The 26,123-nt window shown below is 42.3% G+C and overlaps 1 protein-coding gene across 1 annotated transcript in view; it reads right to left on the bottom strand.

Moving 5' to 3' along the window:
• LOC122815006 (F-box only protein 47-like) overlaps window positions 1-26,123 on the bottom strand; it is a 1,240,869-nt gene that overhangs the window by 475,548 nt on the left and 739,198 nt on the right. The window lies entirely within an intron of this gene.

Here is a 26,123-nt window from a genome sequence, read left to right as displayed (position 1 = left end):
GGTTCTCTTCTGAGGTGGCTCCTCAGAAGGATATTCTGGGGAGGCCTCGGAGGAGAGGGGTTTGCCCAATGGGGGATTCTGAGGCTCTGGATCTCTGCTGTCCAGTGGAATGGGTGGTGCCGAGACAGTAGCCGGTGCCTTAGGGGGATGAGTACTGGTATCCTTCTGTGGTGCTGAATGGGTAGAAAACACATTCCTCATCAGCTCTAAGGCAGATCCTGCCAGCTCCGAAGACTCCCCCAGCTCCGAGGAGACACAGCATGGCAACATAGCCAATGAGATTGGACCCGAGGCCAATGTGGGAGCCGAGCTAACCCGAGCCAATGCTCTGAGGAGTAGACTCGGCACCGAAGAAGATTGGGGCCAAGAATCTCCTCCTGGTCCGACCAAGGAACCCCGGCTCCCAGACTCCCCGGATGGCACAGAGAGAGTCAGAGCAGATGTCAGCTCCGTGAACACTGAAGGGAGTCCCAGAACCGATGGGTCCACAGTAAGCGGTACCAAGCACCCCGGCTCTGAAGGACCAGCTTGGCTCGGAGGAGGAACAACAGTGGGTACAGTAGGCTCTGAGACCAAATGGGTGGGAGACAAGAATAATTTAGTCAGTGCCGGCGACTTCAGGAGTCTGTGCACCACACATTCCACGTCATCATCTGATAAGCTCCTTGTAGACCTGGAAGATAGGGAAGGAGAGTGAGACCTATGAAGGACTGGTGATCTCAATGTTGGAGAAACTGGCGAAATATCAATGGACTGCCTCCGAATGGAGGTATCTTGCAGCTCCGAAGGCTTTGGAGCTGAAGTACCAGGCCTATCAACCAAAAAACTTCCGATGGCTCTGAGGACTGTGGAGCCAAGGAAATAGTGGCCTTTGAAATTTTAGGAAGTTTGGCGGCTCCGACTGAGCCGATGTTGTCGGAGAATGTCTTTTCTGAGACTTGTCCTTTTTAGAGGAAGGAGACAAAGAAGAGGAATAAGAACTATGGATGGCTTCTTCAAAAGAAGGCTTTAAGAGCCCTTTCAGAATCAACTTGTTTCTCCTTCCTTGAAGTACTCTAGCACTAAAAGAATGACAAAAGGTGCAGTCTTCTTGGAGATGAATGGCGCCAAGGCAATAAACACATATAACATGTCCATTAGTGATGGACATTTTTTGTGAGCACGTCTGACATTTTTTAAAGCCCAAAGACTTATGTTCTCTCTCTTTTTGGTCTTTAGACATTTTCAAGATAAGACCCTAAAGGCGACAGCCACAACAACAAGAAAAAATTTAGCTATGAGTACTATAGCTAAAGCTAAACAAAAAGTTACTACAGAACAACACAAGGAGCGACAACTAGGGGAGAAAAAATAGAACCTCTAACTGAAACGGTTTTATTTTCCAGATAAAACAATAAAACACTACAAGTTCTCTAACTTAAATGGGAAATAGCTCTCTAACTTAACGAGCTATAAAGAGACCAACAGACGAACAACAACCACTACATGGGATACCAAAAGGGGCCTACAAAGCGACGGCAAAAGCCATGCTAAAGGGGAAAAAACTATCACTACCTAACAAAAAGCAGCAAAGAGTCACAACAAGTTAAATCTAATAAGATAAAAGCTATATATGAGCAAATATAACAAGTTTTTGACAAAGTAATAGAGAAAATTGACACAACTTAGCCACGGCCAAGATGAGTGCATCCAACCTTGTAAAGTGGCAAACAAGATCTGGGGAATTGCACCACTGCATTGTGGGATACCTTCTTGCCACGAGTCAGGTTTGAATCTTTCAGCTAAGCATTCGGCCGAGTCGGAGACAAGGATCGGCTCCGAACCCATCATTGTAAGAATGAAGGCAAGATAAGACAACATAACATGAAAGGTTATGCACTCACCATAATGATAGATCTGTGTTATTCATTTTCATTCTTCCAAAATTGATGGGTCTCAGATCTGGCTCATCTGTTTCACTAGATTCATGGATCCAACTCTTGAACACCTCCCTTATTCATAATGCCTACCAATGTAATGTACCTCATATTGAGTTTGCTACCTCCATAAAAAAGAAGTTATGTACTTATCATAATGTTCCATGTTTGTTGTCCTCTCTCGCCCTCCTTCCTTATAGGATGGGTTTGGAGCCGATAGTCAGCTCTGACTCAGCCAATATACTAGCTTGAAGTCTCTGACTTGGCTTGTGGCTGAATACCTATCACAGAATGCATTGGAGGAACCCCCAGATCTTGTTTGCTGCTAGCCATAAATGGAATGTATATTCCTATCTACGAAATATGACAAAAGAAAAAAAAAAAAAAAAAAAAAAATATATATATATATATATATGTGTGTGTGTGTGTGTGTATATATATATATATATATATATATATATATATATATATATATATATATATATATATATATATATGTGTGTATATATATATATATATATATATATATATATATATATATATATATATATATATATATATATATATATATATATATATATATATATATATATATATATATATATATATATATATATATATATATATATATATATATATATATATATATATATATATATATATATATATATATATATATATATATATATATATATATATATATATATATATATATATATGTGAGGAAAAACAAGCAATTTCAGAGGAACTTTCTCAGTGGAAGGAAGAAAATCCCTCATCTATGTCCTCTAGGAGCCTTGGCGGGGGGAAGGAGGGAGTGACGTAAAAAAGAAGGGTGAGAGAGGACAACAAACATGGAATGTTATGGTAAGTACATAACTTCTTTATATTATGTTGCCCCTCTTGCCTTCTTTCTTACTGGATGGGACAGTGTCCCTAGCACCATCTTCCCAGGTGGCCCATGGGAGTATACCTTTGAGCACTGTGGACCCAAAAGAAGCTCTGTCCCTGGAGGCCAAATCTACCTTGTAATGATTAATAAAAGTATGGGGCCTTTCCCATGTAGCCACTGCACAAATGCTATCCATAGATAGTCTAGCATAGTAAGCAGATGAAGTTGCTAGAGCTCTTGTTGAATAGCCTTTGATTTTGAAAGGTAGACGTCTATTGTTTGAATTGTATATATACGTAATACAACTGGTAAGCCAGTTTGAGAATGTGACTTTTGATACTGGTTTGCCTCGCTTTACATGAGAAAAAGAAACAAATAGTTTATCTGTTTTCCTGAAATCTTTGGTTCTATGTATATAAAATCTCAGTTGCTTATGTACATCCAACTGATGTAGTTTGTATTCTGCCTTGTTGGAATGATTAGGAAAAAAACTGGAAGTTCAGTAGATTGGTTCAGAATGGAGTGACAGCAGACTTTTGGTATGAAAGATGGATTAGTCCTCAAGGATACCCTATCCTTATGAAATATTAGATATGGTGGCTTAATTGATAGGGCTTGCAACTCCAAGATTCTACGTGCGGATGCAATGGCCACTAATAAGATGATCCTTCAGGAGAGAAACTTTAGATCTCATGAAGAAGCAGGCTCAAAAAGGGGTAAAGTCAGATAAGTGAGAATGAAATTTAGGACCCAAGGTGATAGAGGTTCTTTAATGGGAGGCTTCAACAAACAAGTTCCTTTTAAAAATGCTTTACAGAGCCTGTGTGACATGAGATTAAGAGTGTATTCGCCAAAGTGATAATTGGAAATTGCAGCTAATTGGACTTTAATTGTAGCTGCAGCAGAGCCTTGCTGAAAAAGTTCCGCTAGGAATTCTAATGCTGTTGCCCAGTAGGAAAACCTCTTCCATTTGCTGGAATACAATTTCCTAATGGAAGCCTTATGAGAAGAGACCAGAATGTGTTTGCCTGCTGGAGTAAAATCTTGAAGCCTGACTATGTTTGGAAGTGGAGCAGCCAAGTTGTCAGATTGAGGGTCTGGAGAGAAGGATGAAGCGCACCCGACATATGAGTCAGAAGGTCTGGGACTAGGTCCTGAGTCCATGGCTTCTCCTGAAGGTGAGGCCAGAGGAAGGGGAACCAAATTTGACGAGGCCAATGTGGCGCAATGAGAATTAGCCTGCTTCCCAAGACCTTGGCAGTAGTCCCGAGGGCCAATCATGGACGAGTGCATCTCTCGGTGTCTCCCCCACTGGAGGGATTAGGGCAATGTAGCTGCTGTATTTGGTATTCAGGGCAGTTGCAAATAGGTTGCAGGAAGGCTGGCCCCAAGTCCAGAAAATCTTGTCCGCTATGCTCTGTTTCAGAGACCACTCGTGAGGCATTACAATCGCCCCGCTGAGCTTGTTGGCTATCACGTTAGATTTCCCCGGGATGTGCGTTGCTACCAGAAAGCATTGAGAAGAAGTTGTCCATTGCCATACTCTTAGTGCCTCTCAACAAAGGGGGTATGATTTGGTCCCTCCTTGCTTGTTTATGTACCAGACTACAGACATGTTGTCTGACTGGATTGCAATCGTTCCTAGTGGGAGAGAGTCCTGAAGTGCTTGTAATGCCAGAAGCACTGCTCTCATCTCTAGAACACTGATGTGCAACTGAGCCTTATGTTCTCGCCATGTGTCTTGGACTGTTCTTCTCAGATAATGCCCCCCACCCCACCCCATCTGGGAAGTGTCTGTTGTAACCATAACACCAGGTTGTTGTGGAACAAAGGATCTTCTGAGGTTAACATGATCGGACTGGAGCCATCATCAGAGATCTCTCTTGCATGAGTTATCGTTATCTGATGGGACATAGGAAGACCACTGAGCAAACAGAAGCCACTGAAGGATTCTCATGTGCATCCTGGCTGGAGGGACAAGAGTTATGTTGATGCCATGGTTCTAAGAATTGTTAGGACTACTTTTGCTTTTACTTTGCTCCTGGGAAGAATGTCGACTATTTGCTGTCTGAGGACAAAGACTCTGTCGGGGGGAAGGTGAGCCATCATAGAAGAGGTGTCTAGATCTGCGCCGATAAATATAATATGTTGACAAGGCAACAAGGCAGATTTTTGAAAATTCACTGTTATGCCTGAGTACAAAGTTCCAGTGTAGTGTCCCTGGCCTGTAGAAGTAGATGCTTGGTGGTGGCAGTTAGGAGCCAGTCATCCAGGTATGGAAATACTTGGAATCCTAGGCATTTCAGGTGAGCTGTTACTACTGCCATGCATTTGGTGAACATTCTGGGGGCTGTAGTAAGACCAAGGGGCAGAGCTCGAAACTGATAATGACTGGCTCCCAGCCGGAAGCTTAGATGACTCCTTGATGCTCTGTCCATTTTTATGTGGTAATACGCATCTTAGAGGTCCATTGAGCACATCCAATCATCTTTCCCTAAAAAGGGAAGAAAAGTCTGCAGTGTCACCATTCGGAACTTGGACTTCTTTCCAGAGTCATTCAACTTGCTGAGATCCAAAATGGGTCTCCAGTCCTCTGTTCCTTTTGGAACTAAAAAGAATCTTGAGTAAGTTCCGAATCCTATTTGGTCTGAGGGGACTTCTTGGATGACTCCTTTGCTTAGCAACTCCTGGATTGCTGTGGTTGCTTGTTCCCTCTGACTGGGTGGAACATCTGGGATTTTTCTGATCTCTGGAATTGAATGGCAAAAGGGAATGGAATATCCTCTGGTTATTATGCTTTGTACCCACTTGTCTCTTGTGATATTTCACCAGGCTTCTGAGTACAAAGTTAATCTTCCCCCGACTGCCTCCAGAGAAGAGCAGTCGGGCCTCCTTTCAGGAGCGCTGATAAGAATGGCCTCAAAAGGAATCGCGGTCACCCTGGTTTTATGGAACCCTCCCACCACGTGGACAGTGTCTATCATTATTGCCTCCCCCTCTGCCCCTGGGGAAGAGCTCACCTCATGCATCTTAAAAACCCCTGGGATCTTTTGAACCACATTTTCCACTCTTCTGGCCCTTAGGATAAGGTCTTGAAGGTATGGAAAAATGTACTCCAATGGCAGAGAGTTTTCCCTTCCTGCTCGCATCTGGTGAGTGTGTCCTTGACCTCTGGTCCAAAAATAGAGGAACCATCAAAAGGGGCATTGATAAAGGTAGACTTGAAGGACTCTGCAAAGTTGCACAAGCACATCCAGGACTGCCTCCTCAGGGAAACTCTGGAACCCATTGCCCTACTCGCTCCATCTGCAGCATAGTATATCAGCCTCATGGAGGAGTTGACTATGGAATTTAAGGTGGATAGCTGGGCGGTCACATTTTCTGAGACCCCTGCAGCTAATGAACCTTGTAGAGTATCTCCTAACTCCTTCAAGAGATCTCTTTGAAGTCTTGTAAAGTGTGTGAGGTAGTTCAGCGAGCTGAGAGCGAAAACTGCTGACAAGAAAATAAGCTTCCCGTATCTGTCCATCATTCGGGACTCCTTATTTGACGGATGGACAGATGAGGACATCTCAGGGAGTTCCTTTCTGGTGGCTACCGCTACCACCATAGTATCTACGGGTACGCCTTTTGAGAGAAATTCCTTATCCAAAGGAGCTGACAGAAACTTACTGGGCCTCCTAGGGACTGGCTCTATAGTGTCTGGTGACTCCCACACCTTTCAACTAACCAAATCCATAAGCTCATTGAAAGGTGGAGAAACCCAGGAGGCTGAAAGTTGACTTCCAAAGGCCTTCAGGTACACTGACTCCTCATCAGAAGGGTTGATGGGCTTCCCGCCGCCTCTGTGTTTTAGGATCTCCAGGATATCTGAGAAAGAGATAGCTTCAGAGGCCGACCATGGGGACCCTTCTGCTGAGGAAGAAGATGAAGAGGAAGATGTCTTGGACTTGTCACTAGTTGCTGGAGAAGACTGTAAAACCTCATCAAAGGAAGGCTTTATTAGACCTCATAAAATCAATTTGTTTTTCCTCTCATGTAACACTCGAGAGCTGAAGGAGTGACAAAAGCTGCATGATTCCTGCAAATGAATGGCACCTAAGCAGTATATACACACACACACACACACACACACACACACACACACACACACACACACACACACACACACACACACACATACTATGCCGATCAGTAATGGACATTTTTTGGGAGCATTGCTGGCATTTCTTGAACCCAGAGACTTTGGGCTCTTTATCTCTAGAGTCTTTAGACATGCTGAAAAAATGCAACAAACTACAATAAACTACAAGAAACTTATACCAAAAAGCTAAGCTAAACACACACAACTAAAAAACAGTAAAGGGAAGTAAAGCTCTACCCTCTCAGTTAAACAGGTGCTAGGCCCTCTAACTTAAATGGACCTAGTTGAGCTGACGGGGACAGACAACAAAAACCCTTTAATAAAACGTGTTACCTTTAACTCTCTAACTTAAATGAGTTAAAGTTAATACACAAAAAAACACAAGACCAACAGGGATAGGATAGGCCTAGGGGAGAAAATGATGGCCAATAAGCAACACACAAACAGGCAGAAAAGGAATATGCCAAAAACCTTATAAAAGGTTAAACTGTGTAATCCAAGAACTACAATAAGTCTAATAAGAAGAAAAATTTGTCAAAACAGCTATTAGAAATATAATAAAAAAACACTTAGGCATGGCCAAGAAGAGAGCATCCGAACTTATCAAGTGGCAAACGAGATCTGGGTGTTACTCCAATGCATTGTAGGATAGGTATTCAGCCGCAAGCCAAGTCAGAGACTTTGAGCTAGTATACTGGCTGAGTTGGAGCCAGCTATCGGCTCTGAACCCATCCAGTAAGAAAGAAGGCAAGAGGGACAACATAACATCAATATTTATTTCCATATAGAATACAGAGAAAAGAAACAGCACAGATAAAACTGGAGACCAAACAAGGAAGAAAGAGTTCCCCAAAGAATCCCTTAGGTGTCCTCTACAAATAAGGGGAAGGGGGTTAGGTGGGTGGGACATTGAGGAAGAATGAAAATGGACAACATAAATCAATCTTTATAGTGAGTACATACATTTTGTATCTGATGTTGTCATTTTCACTTGTTCCTCAACTGATGGGACAGAGTCCCCAGTTAGTTGAGCCTTGGGTGGTCCTCATGGAAGGATATTTCAGAGTAGTGCAGAGCCAAAGGCAGCTAATTTCCTAGAAATCAACTTGTAATGAGTGATAAAGGTATGAGCATTGGATCAAGTGACAGCTGCACAGATGTCATCTTTTGAAGCTCTTGACCAAAAGGCTGAAGAGGTGGCCATAGACCTAACTGAATGTGCTCTTGGTGGCTTAGGCAAGGACAAACCTCTCTGTTTATAGACAAAGGATATGCAATCAATCAACCATTTGGATAAAGTCATTTTGGAAACTGCCATGCCCAATCTGTTATGAGAAAAGGTAACAAACTAGGTCGGATTTTCTGAAATCTTTGGTTCGAGGAAAATAAAATCGAAGTTGCCTGTGTACATCTAAGAGATCCAGCATTTTATATATATATATATATATATATATGAGATTCTACTCCTTTTCTTAGATTTACCATGAATGTCTCGAGTGAAGTGTTAGACTTTCTAGATGTGCAATTAGAGAAAGATGGACTATGCAATATAGTGACTAATAGGTTTAGGAAAACAATGTTTTAGATATCATATTTTATATAGACAGAGTTTATGTCCACCACGCATCTATAGAAACATTATTAAAGGTCAAACTGGCAGATCGATTCAGTGCCAACTTCACCCCCTCTCACCCCCTAAATGGCCCATCTCAATACCGGAAGATTGCCAAATTCCAGTAATAATGGTCACACAGGTACAAAACGCACTCTCTAAAGCCAAGAATACAGCATCCATGGGACCAGATGACATCCCGGGCTGTGTACTACATGAACTACAATATGAACTGGCACCTCACCTAAGTGTCATGTTTAATCATAGCCTCACCTCAGGTTTCGTGCCCACTGAGTGGCGCAGAGCTACAGTTATCCCAATCCACAAGGGGGGATCCACCTTGGATCCCGGAAACTACCGTCCCATCAGTCTGACAAGCCTTATCTGCAAGGCCATGGAGCGTATTATCATGGAACTTATAAACAAAGACATTGGCAACCTTCAAACACTGGACCCCACCCAGTTTGGGTTTGTGAAGGGCCGATCTTGTCTCCTGAACCTGATTGACTTATTTGAATCAGTCTCCAGAGCCATGGATAAGGGTAAGGTGGTCCACACAGCCTATCTAGACCTTGCCAAGGCCTTTGACACCATCTCCCACTCTGGAATCATAGATGAACTTACTAAGTTGGGCATTAATCCCTATGTCACCCAATGGGTTGCTAAATGGCTTACTGATAGAACCCACACTGTAAAAGTAGCTGACTCCAAATCCAGCTCCAGACAAGTGACAAGTGGAGTACCTCAGGGTTCAGTCCTGGGGCCGCTCTTGTTTGGCATCTACTTCTCTGAAGTACAGGTCAACACTAAGGGACTCTGGCTAACAAAGTTTGCAGATGACTGCAAACTGGGAGCCATTATTGAATCCCCAAATGATGTGGATACTCTACAAAAGGGCCTTACAGAAACAGATGCTTGGTGCCAGAGCCATGAGCTCAAGCTCAATGCCAAGAAATGTATTGTTATCCCCTTTGTGAAAAAACATGTATCCATGAATTACCATATAGGTGGCAGTACACTAAACACAGAAAGTGTGATAAGAGACTTAGGGACACAGGTGGACAGTGGTCTCACCTTCGATAACCACATCGCCACAACAGTCAGGAAATCCTTCTATGTGGCACACCTCATCACGAAGGGCTTTTCATCCAGAAAAAAGGAGGTCATTGTCCCACTGTAATCATCCCTCATTAGATCCATTATAGAATACAATGCCCCATTTGGTATGTACCTCTCAAGACATCTGCAACAACTGGAAAGGCCTCAGAAATACCTCACTAAAAGAATCACAGGCCTAAAACAGATGCCCTACGCTGACCGCCTTAAAAAACTCCAGCTATACTCTGTCACATATCGTCTACTCAGAGGCGATCTCTGCTTAACATACAAGGCCATGTCAAACCCAGAGCTGTTGGACATGCTACACTTAAAGAAATCCCAATCCCTCAGAGCTACACACTCCAGGGATCTAAACCTTGTCATCACAATAAACAAAACATGCTGGAGGGATAGGTTCCTGACCCAGAGACTCCCCAGACTCTGGAATAGATTGCCCATACATGTCAAGCAGAGTGCCTCTTTGGACCTCTTCAAGAGGAACCTTGACGATTGGATGGGAGAAAGGAAATTCACCCCAGCGATCATGTCAGTCGCCCTGCTAGACAGGGATCCAGGAAAGTAAATAATGTGGGAAGAAATAGCCAGGGAATTGATATGGCTAGGCTTGTATAGGCCCTAGGGCTGATAGCCTAGTACCAACCTATGAACCTATGAACCTATTAGACTATCTAGATTGAATAATAATGATGATAAATTTGTTTCTGACCTTATGTTAATGAAAGGTGAATTTTTGGACAGAGGTTATACTGTACATGTATTACATCAGGCAATGGAAGGGACTGATTCATTCAGAAAAAGGAAGGCTAGACCTTATTACTCTGAATGTGACAATTCAGAACCTGTATGTGAGCAGGAGAGTTCCTTATGATTCAAGGTACACCCATATCACTTAGTTACTTTACTCTTAGTGCTATTTGCGACATCATTAGGAGGAATTGACATATTTTAACAGCAGATAGGTCTATTAATAGTGTGATAGGTTCTAAACAGAGCTTTAGATGTAAGAATAATAAGTCACTGAAATATCTTTTATGTTATGAAGATACTGAACCCAAGCAATTTGATCACTTAGCAAGGGCGCCCGCAGGCAGGTGCAAGGGGGTGCACTTGCACCCCCCTGGAATCGGCTAATTGGGATTAGTTTCATTTTCAAAAAAAAAAAAAAAAAATTTTTATAAAGGGCAGGCGTTCCTCCTTAAGAGCGCCCGGCGTTCCTCCTTAAGAGCGCCCTTTGCATCCTGTCCCATCGCACAGACGCAACAGGTGTTTGCAACCTGTTTCTATATCGGGAATTTGAATTCCAGACTCTAGCGTGGACTATGGGTGGAAACGTATGCTGACATCATCGCATGGCGCGAGCGGAACTGAAACGGATGGTTTTAGAAGCAGTTTCTGCTGATGGTCTGACGGGTTTTCTTTTGAGGACTGACTGAAGATGGAGTGGAGTGGAAACAGGTGTGCTGTGGAATCTGGGCGCTTTTCAGAGTGAGTAAGCTGGCGTGTGTGTGTGTGTGTACATACATACTAGAAAGAGTGAGATTTATATTTGTATTTGTTTATTACCTTAGTTACCTAAAAGAGAGGGTGCCAATGTGCCATACAGGTTCTTAGACAGCAATTGTAAGTTATGTGTTGGTAGACATTTGAAAAGATACATACAGGTAAGAATATACTGACAATATTATTGTGGGTTTTCACAAAGAAGGGGTTTGCATGCACTGTATGTTTTTTTGTTGTCATGTCTTTTATTATACTCCAGATTTAGAGGAGTTGAAGGGACTGTTTAATCATTTTATATTGCAATTTTGTGTAGCAGGTCTAATGAGATCTTGACAATAGTTATATAAATCTTTTGTATGGGTCTTTTGGGGAGTCTGGTCATTTAGTGCTAGCTCTTTTGTCTGTATAGTTGAGTTTTATTCAAATCTTTTGTATGGGTCTTTTGGGGTGTCTGGTCATTTAGTGCTAGTTCTTTTGTCTGTATAGTTGAGTTTTATTCTGCCACTCATCATGTTTGGTCATCTTTTGGGTTTTTCACAGCCCTTACTTTTGCAAACTTTCAAACTGCAGACCTATTTTTTATTACCTTACAACAGAGCCAATGTTGTTCAGAAATGTATTTTGTCCTTTGTTTTTATGTCTATTTGAAGGATTTGGTTAGTCAACAATCTTAACAGTTCAGTTGAATATTTTGACTGATAGATCTACAGAAGGAAGACACTTTAGGAAGTACCATTTAATAGACTAGAGCTTACACTCAATAACTTCTATGAGCTGGTGTCTAAAAGTGTTTTTTTTTTTAATTCTTGTAAGCAGTGAATTAGAGTAGTGTGAGCTTGTGTGTGTGCACATGTACATACTCTTGTGGGTTCATGCCCATTTGAGAGCGAGCATGCTTCTAAATCATATATGGTGGTAAATAATTATTTTTCTAGTTAAGGTCTGTGTCTGTGAGAGGAGAATGGATAGGGCATTTAATTAAATTCTGTCATGTACCCCAGTGCCTGTTAAACTTCCAGACTCAGCCTGGGTCTGAATGACTTGAAAGTAACCAAATGCTTGGTCAAAACATTTAACTCTATTGGTTCCCAAGGAGTACTAAAATTATTGAGTCTGACAATATCACAATCAGCATGTTCTTCAAACTACAGAATGGTAGACATTAGTAAATGGCATCCTGTGTGGGCTCATGTGTGATGTTTCAAAAGATATAAGGTACACAGATATACTTTCTTAACGTCTATGCACTGGGATCAAAATATACTTTTGGCATAAATGGGAGTTCCCTGTCATTTATTTGCAGAGTATAAAATAAATCAGATAAAGGAGCTGGTGAATCTTAAGCTGGTTTTACTTTTATTCTTCCTTGCACCTTTCAAGTCCATAGAGTATTACTTGAATCATGTTTCTATTAGTGCTAGAGTCTGAGGATTTAAAATTAGATTTCCTTCCCTTGAGTAGTTATTCCACTACATAGCCTTCTGGTATTTAGGTAAACTAAACAAAGCTGCATTTTAAGTATTTGCGTGCTTCTCAAAGTTGCATTTTATAGCTGCTGTTGGATTTAAAATAATAAGATAAGACCCTGCATGTGTTTCAGTGCCACCAGTGTTCTATAGTGGAATGAGTAACAAATACACATGTCATTCTTTTCTGTGATGCTCTTTTTTGAGGCTTACTGAGATGTTGAAAGAATGTGAGGTTGTGTAAAAATACAATAACTTAAATGCAGTCTCATGAAAAGACTTGAGGTTAATCATGTCTTTTCAACCTCCTAAAACTCACTATTCATTCTATGTTTGGTACATGAAAGAAAAATGCTGCCAAGTGGAATGAATGGTATCATTTCTATTATTATTCTGCATTCATCAGGCCCATAATTGAGTGCAATGCCCTTTTGGGATGTACCTTACCAGACACCTGCAGCAACTGGAAAGACCTCAAAAGTACCTCATAAGAGGATCAAAGGGCTCAAACAGATGCCATATGCTGCCCGGTTAAAGAAGTTGGATACCTACTGCTGTTTGCTCCACAAACTGTTTTTCTTTTAACTTTTTTCCCCCTTTAAACAAGTGCTTTTTCTTTTAACATGCACACCACTTATGAAAACACAGCACACCAATGCAAGGTGTATTGGGACAGTTGCAGCTGCTCATTTCATTTTTGGGGCAGGTATTTTTCCTTACCTTTTCAGTAGGCTTACCTGGTTTACAAATAAAAAGAATGTTTAAAATTTGTTCCTTTTTGGGACTCTGTCCATTGTTTTGGCTTTGCCCAAATTTCTTGAATAAAAAGGTGAAACATTTTGACTGCTCCTTTTAAAGCAGGCTATAATTACTTATAGTACCCCAAGATTCAAGGTTGTAGAGCCCACCTTTTTCCAGACTGGCAAAATTTTCATTGCATGCATAATGCAGGTAGGAGCTGAGAATTTACTGAAATATTTTTGATTAGTAAGAGCTTATTTTATATGTCAGTGTGCAGGGGATTGACTGCTGCTTTGCTGTATATGATACAGAGCTCTTGCCATTTTAAGTACTGATTTTTTCACAGTAAGCTGTACGCTCTTAGACAGACATACCCACACCTGCAGAGTATCTCACAAAGGTTACTGTAGCCAACATGCCTATGGCTTACACTACTGTGATTCTGTATTTATATATTGTGTGTGGAAGTAGACTGTTATCATGAAAATGTTCTGACTAGGGCAGTTTTGTCATTACTGGTGCATGCATTTTGCTTCATTGCCTACTGGAAAAATGTTCAAACAATAAATTTAAAATGCAGTTGTGTGTGGAAGTAGACTGTTATCATGGAAATGTTCTGAATAGGGCAGTTTTGTCATTATTGGTTAATGCATGTTTGTTTCATTGCCTACTGGAAAATGTTTAAACAATAAATTTAAAATGCACTCTAACAAGTCTAATCTGTGCTGTATTATACAAGGAATATAATTTAATACAATCAAGAAGGTGAATCAAGGAATGCATACATGTATGCATGGCCCTAAAATATGTTTGAAAACAGCCCAGAGGAAAGTGTGAAAGGCTCAAAATCATGAGAAAATGTTAAGCTTTACTCTTAGGTTCATAGGTTGGGGTTCATAGGTTGGTACTAGGCTATCAGCCCTAGGGCCTATACACTAGCCATAACAATTCCCTGGCTATTTCTTCCCACATTATTTACTTTCCTGGACCCCTGTCTAGCAGGGCGACTGACGTGATCCCTGGGGTGAATTTCCTTTCTCCCATCCAATCGTCAAGGTTCCTCTTGAAGAGGTCCAAAGAGGCACTCTGCTTGACATGTATGGGCAATTTATTCCAGAGTCTGGGGAGTCTCTGGGTCAGGAACCTATCCCTCCAGCATGTTTTGTTTATTGTGATGACAAGGTTTAGATCCCTGGAGCGTGTAGCTCTGAGGGATTGGGATTTCTTTAAGTGTAGCATGTCCAACAGCTCTGGGTTTGTTAAGTGTAGCATGTCCAACAGCTCTGGGTTTGACATGGCCTTGTATGTTAAGCAGAGATCGCCTCTGAGTAGACGATATGCAACAGAGTATAGCTGGAGTTTTTTAAGGCGGTCAGCGTAGGGCATCTGCTTTAGGCCTGTGATTCTTTTAGTGAGGTATTTCTGAGGCCTTTCCAGTTGTTGCAGATGTCTTGAGAGGTACATACCAAATGGGGCGTTGTATTCTATAATGGGTCTAATGAGGGATGAGTACAGTGGGACAATGACCTCCTTTTTTCTGGATGAAAAGCCCTTAGTGATGAGGTGTGCCACATAGAAGGATTTCCTGACTGTTGTGGCGATGTGGTTATCGAAGGTGAGACCACTGTCCACCTGTGTCCCTAAGTCTCTTATCACACTTTCTGTGTTTAGTGTACTGCCACCTATATGGTAATTCATGGATACATGTTTTTCCCAAAGGGATAACAATACATTTCTTGGCATTGAGCTTGAGCCCATGGCTCTGGCACCAAGCATCTGTTTCTGTAAGGCCCTTTTGTAGAGTATCAACATCATTTGGGGATTCAATAATGGCTCCCAGTTTGCAGTCATCTGCAAACTTTGTTAGCCAGAGTCCCTTAGTGTTGACCTGTACTTCAGAGAAGTAGATGCCAAACAAGAGCGCCCCCAGGACTGAACCCTGAGGTACTCCACTTGTCACTTGTCTGGAGCTGGATTTGGAGTCGGCTACTTTTACAGTGTGGGTTCTATCAGTAAGCCATTTAGCAACCCATTGGGTGACATAGGGATTAATGCCCAACTTAGTAAGTTTATCTATGATTACAGAGTGGGGGATGGTATCAAAGGCCTTGGCAAGGTCTAGATAGGCTGTGTGGACCACCTTACCCTTGTCCATGGCTTTGGAGACTGATTCAAAGAAGTCAATCAGGTTCAGGAGACAATATCGGCCCTTCACAAACCCAAACTGGGTGGGGTCCAGTGTTTGAAGGTTGCCAATGTCTTTGTTTATAAGTTCCATGATAATACGCTCCATGGCCTTGCAGATAAGGCTTGTCAGACTGATGGGACGGTAGTTTCCAGGATCCAAGGTGGATCCCCTTGTGGATTGGGATAACTGAAGCTCTGCGCCACTCAGTGGGCACGAAACCTGAGGTGAGGCTATGATTAAACATGACACTTAGGTGAGGTGCCAGTTCATATTGTAGTTCATGTAGTACACAGCCGGGATGTCATCTGGTCCCATGGATGCTGTATTCTTGGCTTTAGAGAGTGCATTTTGTACCTGTGTGGCCGTTATTACTGGAATTTGGCAATCTTCCGGTATTGAGATGGGCCATTTAGGGGTGAGAGGGGTGAAGTTGGCACTGAATCGATCTGCCAGGATATTGGCAATATCCTTTGGATCAGTATATTTAATGCCATTCTGTTTTAGCTCAGAGCAGATCTGAGCATTGCCATTTAGATTCTTGACATAGTTATAGAATGCTTTGTGGTTGTCTTTGGAATCTTTGGCAATTTTATTTTCGTAACTAGCTTTGGAGGATTTTATGAGGCATCTCAGTTTCTTACTGAGGCTAGTAAGGGAGTTTTGCATCCTGGGATTTTCCTCTTTTCTGCAAAAGTTTCTTCCTTTTGTTGTAAAGTTTGTTTATGGCAGGGGACCACCAGATTGGCTTCCTTTTTTTGGATGAGAGCATTTTGGTTCTATTTGGGATGGCACGATTCATGCATGAGTGGATGTGCTCGTACAGTGCCTTAGTGTAGGATTCAGCAGTTGAACTTTCAGTTCCCGTCTGCATGGGTGTTATGAAGTTTGTCACTTCTGACTTGAGTAGCATGAAGTTGGCTTTGGAGAAGTTTTTTATGGTGGTTTCTTTACTGGGGGTGGGATGTGGATGTTAAGGGTGATTAGCTTATGGTCAGACCTGACTAACGAGGGGGTGACCATAGGTATGGAGCATTGATTTCCCATGTTGGTAATGACCAGGTCTAGGATATTGGAGCCCCTGGTGGGACTATGGATTAGTTGATCCAGGGCACTGGAATTTATGAATTCCAAGAACCGTTGCGCAAAGGTGTTGGGACATGAGATTTGTTATCAAAGCAATGGATGAAGGTAAAAGTTTACACCATATTACCTTGACCTGGCCAAGCCCTTTGACACAATCCCCACTCAGGTGTAGTACAAAAGATGAATAATGTAGAGGCAAACACTTACATCGCCAGCTGCATTGCCAGCTTGGCTCACAGGATGCAGGAGATCAAAACAGGGGAAGAGACCAGTCACCAATGGAGTCCCCGGGTTTGGTGCTGAGACTTTCTGTTTGGCATATACATCTCAAAAGTAAAAAGAAATACCAAAGAGCTTTGGCCAGCTAAGTTTGAGATGCCTGCAAGCTAGAAGTTATTGAATCCCCAAATGACTTAACCAAATAATAACTGGTGTCAAAATCATGAAAATGCTCTCTGAGAACTGATCCAATTGTTTGGCATTTGGGAACTTGTGTGTACAGTGACCTAACTTTTGACCAACATGTGCCCAACATCATAAAGCCTTTCTATATTGCACAGCTTATAAACAAATGGATTGTGACTAGATCTAGAGATGTTGTTGTCCCCCTTTAGATAGCTCTCATTATGTCAACCATTTTGTATAATGCTCACTTTGGCATGTATCTGTCCAGCCCCATGCAACAATTGGAATATCTTCAGAGATACCTTACTAAAAGGATACAAGTCCTAAACAATAGGTCTTGCATGGACTACCTCAAAGATTTATTATTATACTCAGTATCCTACAGAGTCCTTAGAGGTGACATGTCTGGCATACAAAGCATCCTCTGACATATAATACAGATGGACCTAGTGAACATTAACAAGTCAAATGGCATCAGAAATACTCAGTCCAGATATCTAAACTGAATGTTGTGGGGAGATGGATCTATATCACAGACTACCACTGCTGGAACAGACTATCCATAAAAATAAAGCAAAGCTCATCCATCCATATTCAAATGCAACTTGGATCTAAGGATGGGTAATAGAAAATGTACTCAGGGTTTCCCCTCATGCCACTAATGGACAGAGGCAGTTCCTAAATGCTGCATCCCTTACATGGCCCCCTCAAATTATCTATGGTATGATCACAGTTGTTCTCACTAGGGCTAATATACAATTATCAGCCATGGGGATAGCTAAGACCAATCAGAAATCGTTAATTCAAGCACCAAAAGGGAATTGGCAAAGCTTAAAATGTCCTCCAAGTGAACCTATGCTGTGGTAGCAAATAGTTATAAAAAATTACCCTTTTTAGTTCACTAAGTGCCCCTGTCTCCCTCCGCCCCCCCAGCCTTTAACAGCTTCTGGCGCCTATGGTGTGTGTGTGTGTTTAAAAGGTGTGTGTGTGTGTAAGAGGGAGGGGAGGGGTGTATGGGGGGTTTATACCTCACAATTATCCAGATTTTGCCTCATATTTTCAGATTGTTTCTCATAAAATTGTCTTTTCTGGCAAATCATTGAAGACTGAAGTTGAGTTTTAGACTTCATATCCTCAGAAAATGCATACTAATGCAACAATTTTGTTCTATCCACTTTCTAAGGAGGTCGGGGTATGTATGTGTGTCATACCTCTCAACCATACAGATTTTCACAGAGGTTGAGGTATGTGTGTGTGTTTGAGAGAGTGAAATGCCATATTTAAAGTCAGCAGGTAGAATTTATTTTCAAGGAATTGTGAGCTTCAATGGAAGAGAAGTTTACTACTGCTTATGCTAAGTCTGCTTAAAATGTGCAACTGTTTTGTTTAGCAAATGGTATCACTGTTGTGGTGTAGAAGTTCAAAACAGTCTTATTAGCACAGTAGGTAGCATACTTGCATCTTAATGTAGAGGGCTGTAGGTTCTACTCCCACCACATGTGTATTTTAAGGGGTGGAGTGCTGCAGTCCTCCTTTGGATGAGATGCCTAGTAACTATGAACCTGTGTTTCCGCTTGCCACTTATTTCTATTGCAATATACAAGCTTAGCATTTTTTAAATGTAACATAGGCAATTTATTGTTTAAGGGCAGTAGGCACTGAATTTGTAGATGAAACACTGAAATATAAAGCTGTTTTCTAGCAACAACCTCTCCATTAGTTTCAGATCTCTTTAATGTGAAATTATTCAGATGACTTTTACTTCTGCAGAGATTATGCATATTGACTGATATTGGTAGATTGTAATGATAGACGTTTAAGTGGTCTTTTATGGTTGAAATGTTCTGAATTGGGCAATTTGTCATTATTGGTTCATATGTTTTGTTTCATTGCTTAATGGAAAAATGTTCAAAACTATAAAACACACTCTAAGTGGTGCTATATTAACAAGGGATATAATTCAGTTATTGTATGCTATATTAACAAAGGATATAATTCAGTTATTGTATATTATAATTAATACAATCAGGAAGGTGAATCAAAGCAGTTATGTATGGTTCTGAAATGTGTGCAAGGGGCCTATGATTTGAAAACAGTCCAAAGGTAACCTTAACCTGCCACTGGCCAGATGCATTTTATTTGAATGTGGGTTTCAATGCTGTTTCCGTGCATGTGAGTTTCAAAGGTAGAGAAGTTTTAATGCTAAGTCTGTTTTCATTGTAAGACTATTGCTTTGTTTAAGTTTAGCAAATGTCTGTCAGTGTTTGTGCTATAAAATAGGAGGTTACTAGGCTATTGGCCCTGAGGCCCTAAAATTTGAAATAAAAGTTGAAAATTAAAACCAAGTATCTGTAATCATTGCAGAAGTAATGCATAAAACAGTATGCACACAGAGTTTTGAATAGTGTTTATGGCAACTGGGGAGAAATAGCCAAGTAATGAGATGCTGGAATGGCTGCGTGTGTGCGCGTTGGGAGGGCTGAAGGGGGTGGAGTTGGGGGCGGTGCCTTGAGGGGGAGGAGTTGGGGGCGGTGCTCCGGGTTTGCACCCCCCTGCAAAAATTCCTGCGGGCTCCCTTGTCACTTAGGTACTATTCCCTGTGGCCGTTCCAACTTTTGTCACTTGATTGACAGGGAGAACTATTTTATACATCCTGTGATGAACAGAACATATTATTTTAAAGTTTTAGCTAACTGTTATACATGTAATTTGGTTTATTTAACACAGAGTTCTGAATGTAAAAGTTTTATATTGGTAAGACTAACTGCTGTTTATTTGAAAGGATGAGGGAACATGTTAGAGATATTAGGATGCTAAATAATAATAATAGTCTAGCCAAACATGTTTTACAAAGAGGTGATACTCATAAGTTTAAGTTTAAAGCAATTGAGACTACTGCAAATGATGGCAGGTTGGGTGATTTAGTAAATAAGATGGAGAATAGGGAATTTTTCTGGATTTTGCATTTGCAGGCAGACAAACATTTTGGCTTAAATGATAAGGTTTCTTTAAAACCTAAATGAAAACAGAGGAATTTATTTAGATAAGTGTTGATTGTATCAAGTCTTTTGAGCATGTGACATTTATTTATATGTTCATTGGTTGTTCACTTCATTGATTTTTGTATATATTATGGATTTTACTTGTGTATTTTAATGATCTGATGAAGCAGTATTCAACTGCAAACGCACTTACCGATATGTTTACTAAAGTCTTCTGCTTTTACAGTGTTTTTCTTATTTTTCTCAGGTAAAAAGATATGTCGAACTGGGTTGGAGAGCCTGGGCTGTCAAGCCATCAGTGGAATTGGAGAATTCATACAGTCAACTTGAGACCTGATATATCTGGATGAACTATCCCTGTCGGATAAGAAAGAAGATCTTGAATGTGGTCCAGCATTCAGGGTGGATACAGAAGATGCGGTCACAAAAAAGGAAACCAGATTTGATGAGGCCAGAAGGGTGCAATGAGGATTACTTAGCTATTTAAACAGTAGGCTTTCTGCAAAAACTTGTGGAGTAGAGGTAATGGAGGATAAGCATAAACAAGACTGGGGGGGGGGGCAACTGTGGACTAGAACATCTTTCGTGACTTCCCCAGAGGAGGGATCAGGGCAAAGAACCTGTTGCATTTGTTGTTGATGGGAGACCCAAAGGAATGCAACACAGCTGGCCCCATCAACGAAAAATTCTTTTCACCACTTTGACATTGAAAAACCACTCATGAGGTATTAGAATGGATTTGCTTAGCCTGTCTGCAAGCATACTGGATTTCCCTGGTATATGCGTTGCAATGAGAAAATGCCTAAAAGAGATTGCCCACTGCCACACACTCATTGCCTTGTGACAAAAAGGGTAAGGCCTGTTTCCCACTGTTTGTTGATGTACCAGACCACAGAAATATTGTCTGATTGAATCACAATTGTCCTGGACAGAAGACCCTCTTGGAATGCTTGTGACACTAGAGGACAGCTCTCATCTCCAGGGCATTGATATGCAAGCTGGCCTCTTGAGGGAACCATGTGCCTTGGACTGTCCTTCTCAAAAAATACCCCCCAATCCAGATGGGAGGCATCTGTGATCACTGTGGCTACTGTGAGAGGTAAAATTAAAGGATGAGCCTGAGAAATTTTATTCAAACGGATCCACCACAGTAGATGCTCTTTGCAAATTTGTGTGATCCTGACTGTGGTGAATAAGGGCTGTTGAAAAATAGACCACTGAACTGATAGGCTCTACTGTAGAATTTGCATATGATATCTGGATAATGGAACGAGAGTTATCGCTGCTGCCAATAACCCCAAGACCTGTAAAACTAATCGTGCTGGTGGGGACAAGTGTGAGATCACTTCTTCCACCCAGGATCTAAGAGTTTGGACTCTTGCTGGAGGTAGAGATGCTATCTGATTGTGTCTAGATGAGCACTTAGGTATTCCAGGTCCTGTGTAGGAATGAGATGTGATTTGTTGTAGCTGTCTGTGATGCCCAGATGGTGACACAACTGGAGCAAATAGTCCCTTGCTTTTAGAAGTAGATGCCTAGTCAGAACAGTCAGGAGCCCGTCATTTAGATACGGAAACACCCAAAATCCTAGCAATCTTAGGTGATCTGCTACCACTGCTATGCATTTGTTAAACTTGCTGGGGGCTGTGGTGAGTCCAAAGGGTAGTGTTATGAATTGGTAATGACTGTCTCCCAGCCAGAAGTGCAGATATTTTTTGCAGCACCTGTTCATTATGATGTGAGAGTATGTGTCCTGAAAATTTGTCAAGCACATCCGATTGTCCTTTCATAGCAGTGGTAGACTGAACCGTGACCATCCAGAACTTTGAGTACCCTACATATTGATTTAGTTTGCTGAAGTCCAGAATGGGTCTCAAGTCCTCTGTTTTCTTTGGCACTAAAAAGAACCATGAATAAACTCCAGATCCCATCTGGTCGGGGGGACTTTTTGGATGACTCTTTTTTCTAGCAGCTTTCTTATTTCTACAGCTGCCACATACCTCTGATTGGGCAAAACAGTAGGAACCTTCCTCATTTTTATGCAGGGAATTTGAGAAAATGGTATGAAACAGCCTCTGGATATCATCCTCTGCACCCAGAAATCTGTTGTGATGGATGCCTAGGCTTCTAGGTGCAGAGACAAGCATTTTCCTGACTGCCTCCAGAGGAAAAAAAAAAACAACAGTTGGGCAACCCTTCAAGAGCAATGGTAGGTTTTATCCAAGAAGGAACCCCTTAAACCCTGGCTTTGCAGGCCCCCTCTGCCATAAAGGTGGTGTCTTCCATTAGAGTCCCCCCCACATCTGAGAGAACCATCTAGTGAGTCTTGAAAAGGACCTTGGGATTAAAAAAAAAACACATTTTCCTACCTCCTCACTGATTCTGTGAAAAGCGTCTCTGAGGCGTAGAGAAATGGATCCCAATGGCAGACAAGATCTTTCCCTCTTGCTTACTTCTGGAGAGTATTTGTTTTACTTTTGGGCTGAAAAGAGAAGATCCATTAAATGAGGCATTGATGAAAAAAGAGTTGAAGGGCTCTGAAAAGTCACACAAGTGCATCCAGGCATGTCTTCAACAGCTGTGCCCAAACCAACCACAATTGAGGTGCCCTCTGCAGCATGGAAAATCAGCCTCATGGACAAATTAGATATGGACTGAAGGGTGGCCAGCTGTGAAGAAACCTTATTCAGATCCTCCATGAACATGGACCCAGAAAGAGATTTGGAGAGCTCCTTTATCAAATCCTTTGCAATCTGGTAAAATGTGCCAAGTAGTTTAGCAACTAAAGGGCAAAAGTCACAGAGGCATGGATGTGCTTCTCAAATCTGTCCAAGGCCCTAGACTCCCTGTTAAGTGAATGGACAGAAGTGCTGTGTTGTATGAGTTGTTTCTTGGTGGCTGCTGCCACAGCCATAGCATCTTCTGGGACCCCTTTACTCCAGTGTGCCCTGTCTTTCTGGGTGGCTAAAATTTATCAGATCACTTAGGGATCAGCTCTACAGTGTTCAGTTCCTTCCATGAGGAGCGTGAGACCAGATCTATTAGCTTATCAGCCAGATGGGTCACCAAAGACGTAGCAGAGCCAGACCTGAAGGCCTCATGAAACACCGACTCCTCCTGGGAACACGATTTGGAAGACCATCTACCCTTTGTTTTAAAATTTCTAGTATTTCCCCAAAGGAAATACCCTCAGGTGAAGGAAATATCCTCAGGTGGAGATTTGGGGGACCCTTCCCCTTCATCAAAATCAGTGTCTTCAGTGAGATATTTTTGAGGGGAATCCAGGTGTCTCCTCTTATAAGTCCTATTCCTAGGGATTTCATCAATGAGATGGTCTGGTGAGGTATCAGAAGTGGCCAGGAAGTCCCTAGGGACTGTCTGGAGTTTTAATTGGGTAGGCTGTCCTAATGGAACACAGGTGAGGATCAAAACTCAAACCCAATGATGTAATAGAAGCAAGATCCAAGGGGGTCAAAAGTGTCCTCTCTCTAGGTAAAGAGAAATCCATCTCCACTTCCTCAAAGGTGGAGAGGCTAGGAGAAACAGAAGTCTGGAGTGCTGGAGCCAAAGACCCATGTGCTGATGAACTCTGAACTCCCCTATAACCCTGCCTCAAAGAAGGAGTCAGGCCCAAGCTGTCCAATGCTATCACTCCTAGGGGCAGAGACAGCTCTGAGAACTTCCGAGTCAACTCCAACCTCCCCTGAGCCAGCGCCAATGCTTCTAACATCAGAACCAGGTGACTCATGGGCACTGTTGCAGTTGAAGGACCATCTCCGATAAGGACAGCCTTAGGATTCTCGGATCCAAGGGCTCCAAAACTGTAGGTCAGATCAGAGAAGGAGATATAATTATTGGTTTAGAGGAGGGCAGGCTCACAGGTCCGATGGGAAACGGAGCCGGGATCATCCCCATCTGGATCTAAGCTCTGCGGAACTTCCTCATCACAGGTTCATAGTTTCATAGGTGTGTACTAGGCTAATGACCCTTGAGCCTTTACAAGCCCAGCCCATAGGATTACCTTGGCATCATGCCACCTGACCTTAGTTCCCAGTGCCTCTGTTGAGTACAGCCACTGGAGTGATCCCTGGGGTGAATTTTCTATTTCCCATCCATTCATCAAGATTTCTCTTGAAGAGGGCCAGTGAGGTGCTCTGCTTGACCTGTATGGGAAGTCTATTTCATAGCATGGGCAGTCTCTGGGTTATGAACTTGTCCCTCCAGCACGTTCTGTTGATTGTGGTAATGAAGTTGAGGTCTCTGGAGCATGTGGTGTGGAGGGCTTGGCATTTCTTTAGATGTAGCATTTCTAACAGAGCTGGGTCAGACTTGGCTTTGTAAGTAAAGCAGAGATCGCCTCTAAGTAGGTGGCATGAGACAGACAATAGTTTTTTGAGTCTGTCCATATAGGACAAGTGTTTAAGGTCTAGGATTCTCTTTGTGAGGTACTTTTGCGGCCTCTCCAGTTGTTGCAGGTGTCTAGTGAGGTACATGTCAAATGGGGCATTGTACTCAATGAATGGCCTAATGAGGAAAGAGTAGAGGGAGACAAAGACCTCTTTCTTCCTGGATGCAAAACCCTTAGTAATGAGATGTGCCACATAGAAGGACTTTCTGACCACAGTGGCAATGTGGTGGTCAAAAGAGAGGTTGCTGTCAACCTGTATTCCCAGATCTCTTATAACGACTTCTGTGTTCAGTGGACTACCATCGATGTGGTAACTCATGGGAACTGGGGTTTTCCCAAAGGGGATGATGACACATTTTTTGGCATTGAGCATAAGGTCATGGTTCTGACACCAGTCATTGGTCTCAGTGGGGCCTTTCTGTAGGATGTCAACATCACTTGGTGAGTTAATAACAGCTCACAACTTGCAATCGTCTGCGAACTTTGTCAACCAGAGTCCCTTTGTGTTGGCCTGGACTTCAGAAAAGTAGATACCAAACAGGAGAGGACCCAGGACCGACCCCTGTGGTACTCCACTCGTGACTGGTCAGCAGTCTGACTTGCAGTCAGCTACTAAAACACTGGGTTCTATTCTATCAGTGAGCTATTTTGCAACCCACTTAGTGATGTAGGCGTTGATGCCTAGCTTAGTGAGTTTTTCTATGATTTCTGTGTGGGGAATGGTGTCAAAGGCATTGGATAGATCAAGGTAGGCTGTATGAACCACCTTGCCTTCATCCACAGCTTTGGTGACTGACTCAAAGAAGTCGACCAAGTTGAGCGGGCATGATCTACCCTTCACAAAAACAAACTGTGTGGGATCCAGAGTTTGGAGATCCCCTGTGTCCTTGTTTATTAGGTCCATGATGATGTGTTCCATAGCTTTGCATATCAGACTCATCAGGCTAATGGGGCGATAGTTCCCAGGGTCTGTAGTCACACCTCCTTTGTGGAGAGGGATGACTGTAGCAATGCGCCATTTGGTAGGGACAAAGCCTGAGGTGAGGCTGTGATTGAACTGTGCACACAGATGAGGTGCCATTATACTCTGTAGTTCATGTAGAACACAGCCAGGGATATTGTCAGGTCCCACAGAAGCTGTATTCTTGGCCTTGGACAGTGCTGTTTTAGCCTGTGCAGCAGTAATACAGGGTGCCTGGCAATCTACTGGTACTGCAATTGGTCCTTTGGGGGGGAGAGGGGTAAAGCTGGCACTGAATCTGTCAGCCAGTATATTGGCAATATCTGTTGGCTCGGTATAAGAGGTACCATTGTGCAGTAGCTCAGAGCAAATCTGGGTATTGCTGTGGAGATTCTTTACATAACTATAGAAGGCCTTGTGGTTGTCTTTACTATCTATTGCAATTCTGTTTTCATAGCTAGCTTTAAAGGATTTGATGAGAGATCTCAACATTTTGTTGAGGTTAATAAGGGAGTTTTTTCCAGTCTTGAGACTTCACCTTATTCTGCATCAGTTTCCTCCTTCAGCTTCAGGCAAACCCCTGGAGGACCTAAGGGAAGAGCTGGTTGATGGTGGCCTGGAATGCCTCCTGGATGTCTCCTGAAGAAAAGGAGAGTGGCACTGAGGGGAGATCGGCTCCAGAAAGA

Source organism: Protopterus annectens, chromosome 11.part0 (assembly GCF_019279795.1).
Source record: "Protopterus annectens isolate FY-2018-M chromosome 11.part0, PAN1.0, whole genome shotgun sequence".
Taxonomy (NCBI): domain Eukaryota; kingdom Metazoa; phylum Chordata; order Ceratodontiformes; family Protopteridae; genus Protopterus; species Protopterus annectens.
Note: the sequence above shows the minus strand (reverse complement) of the source record. Positions and strands in the feature narration are given on the sequence as shown.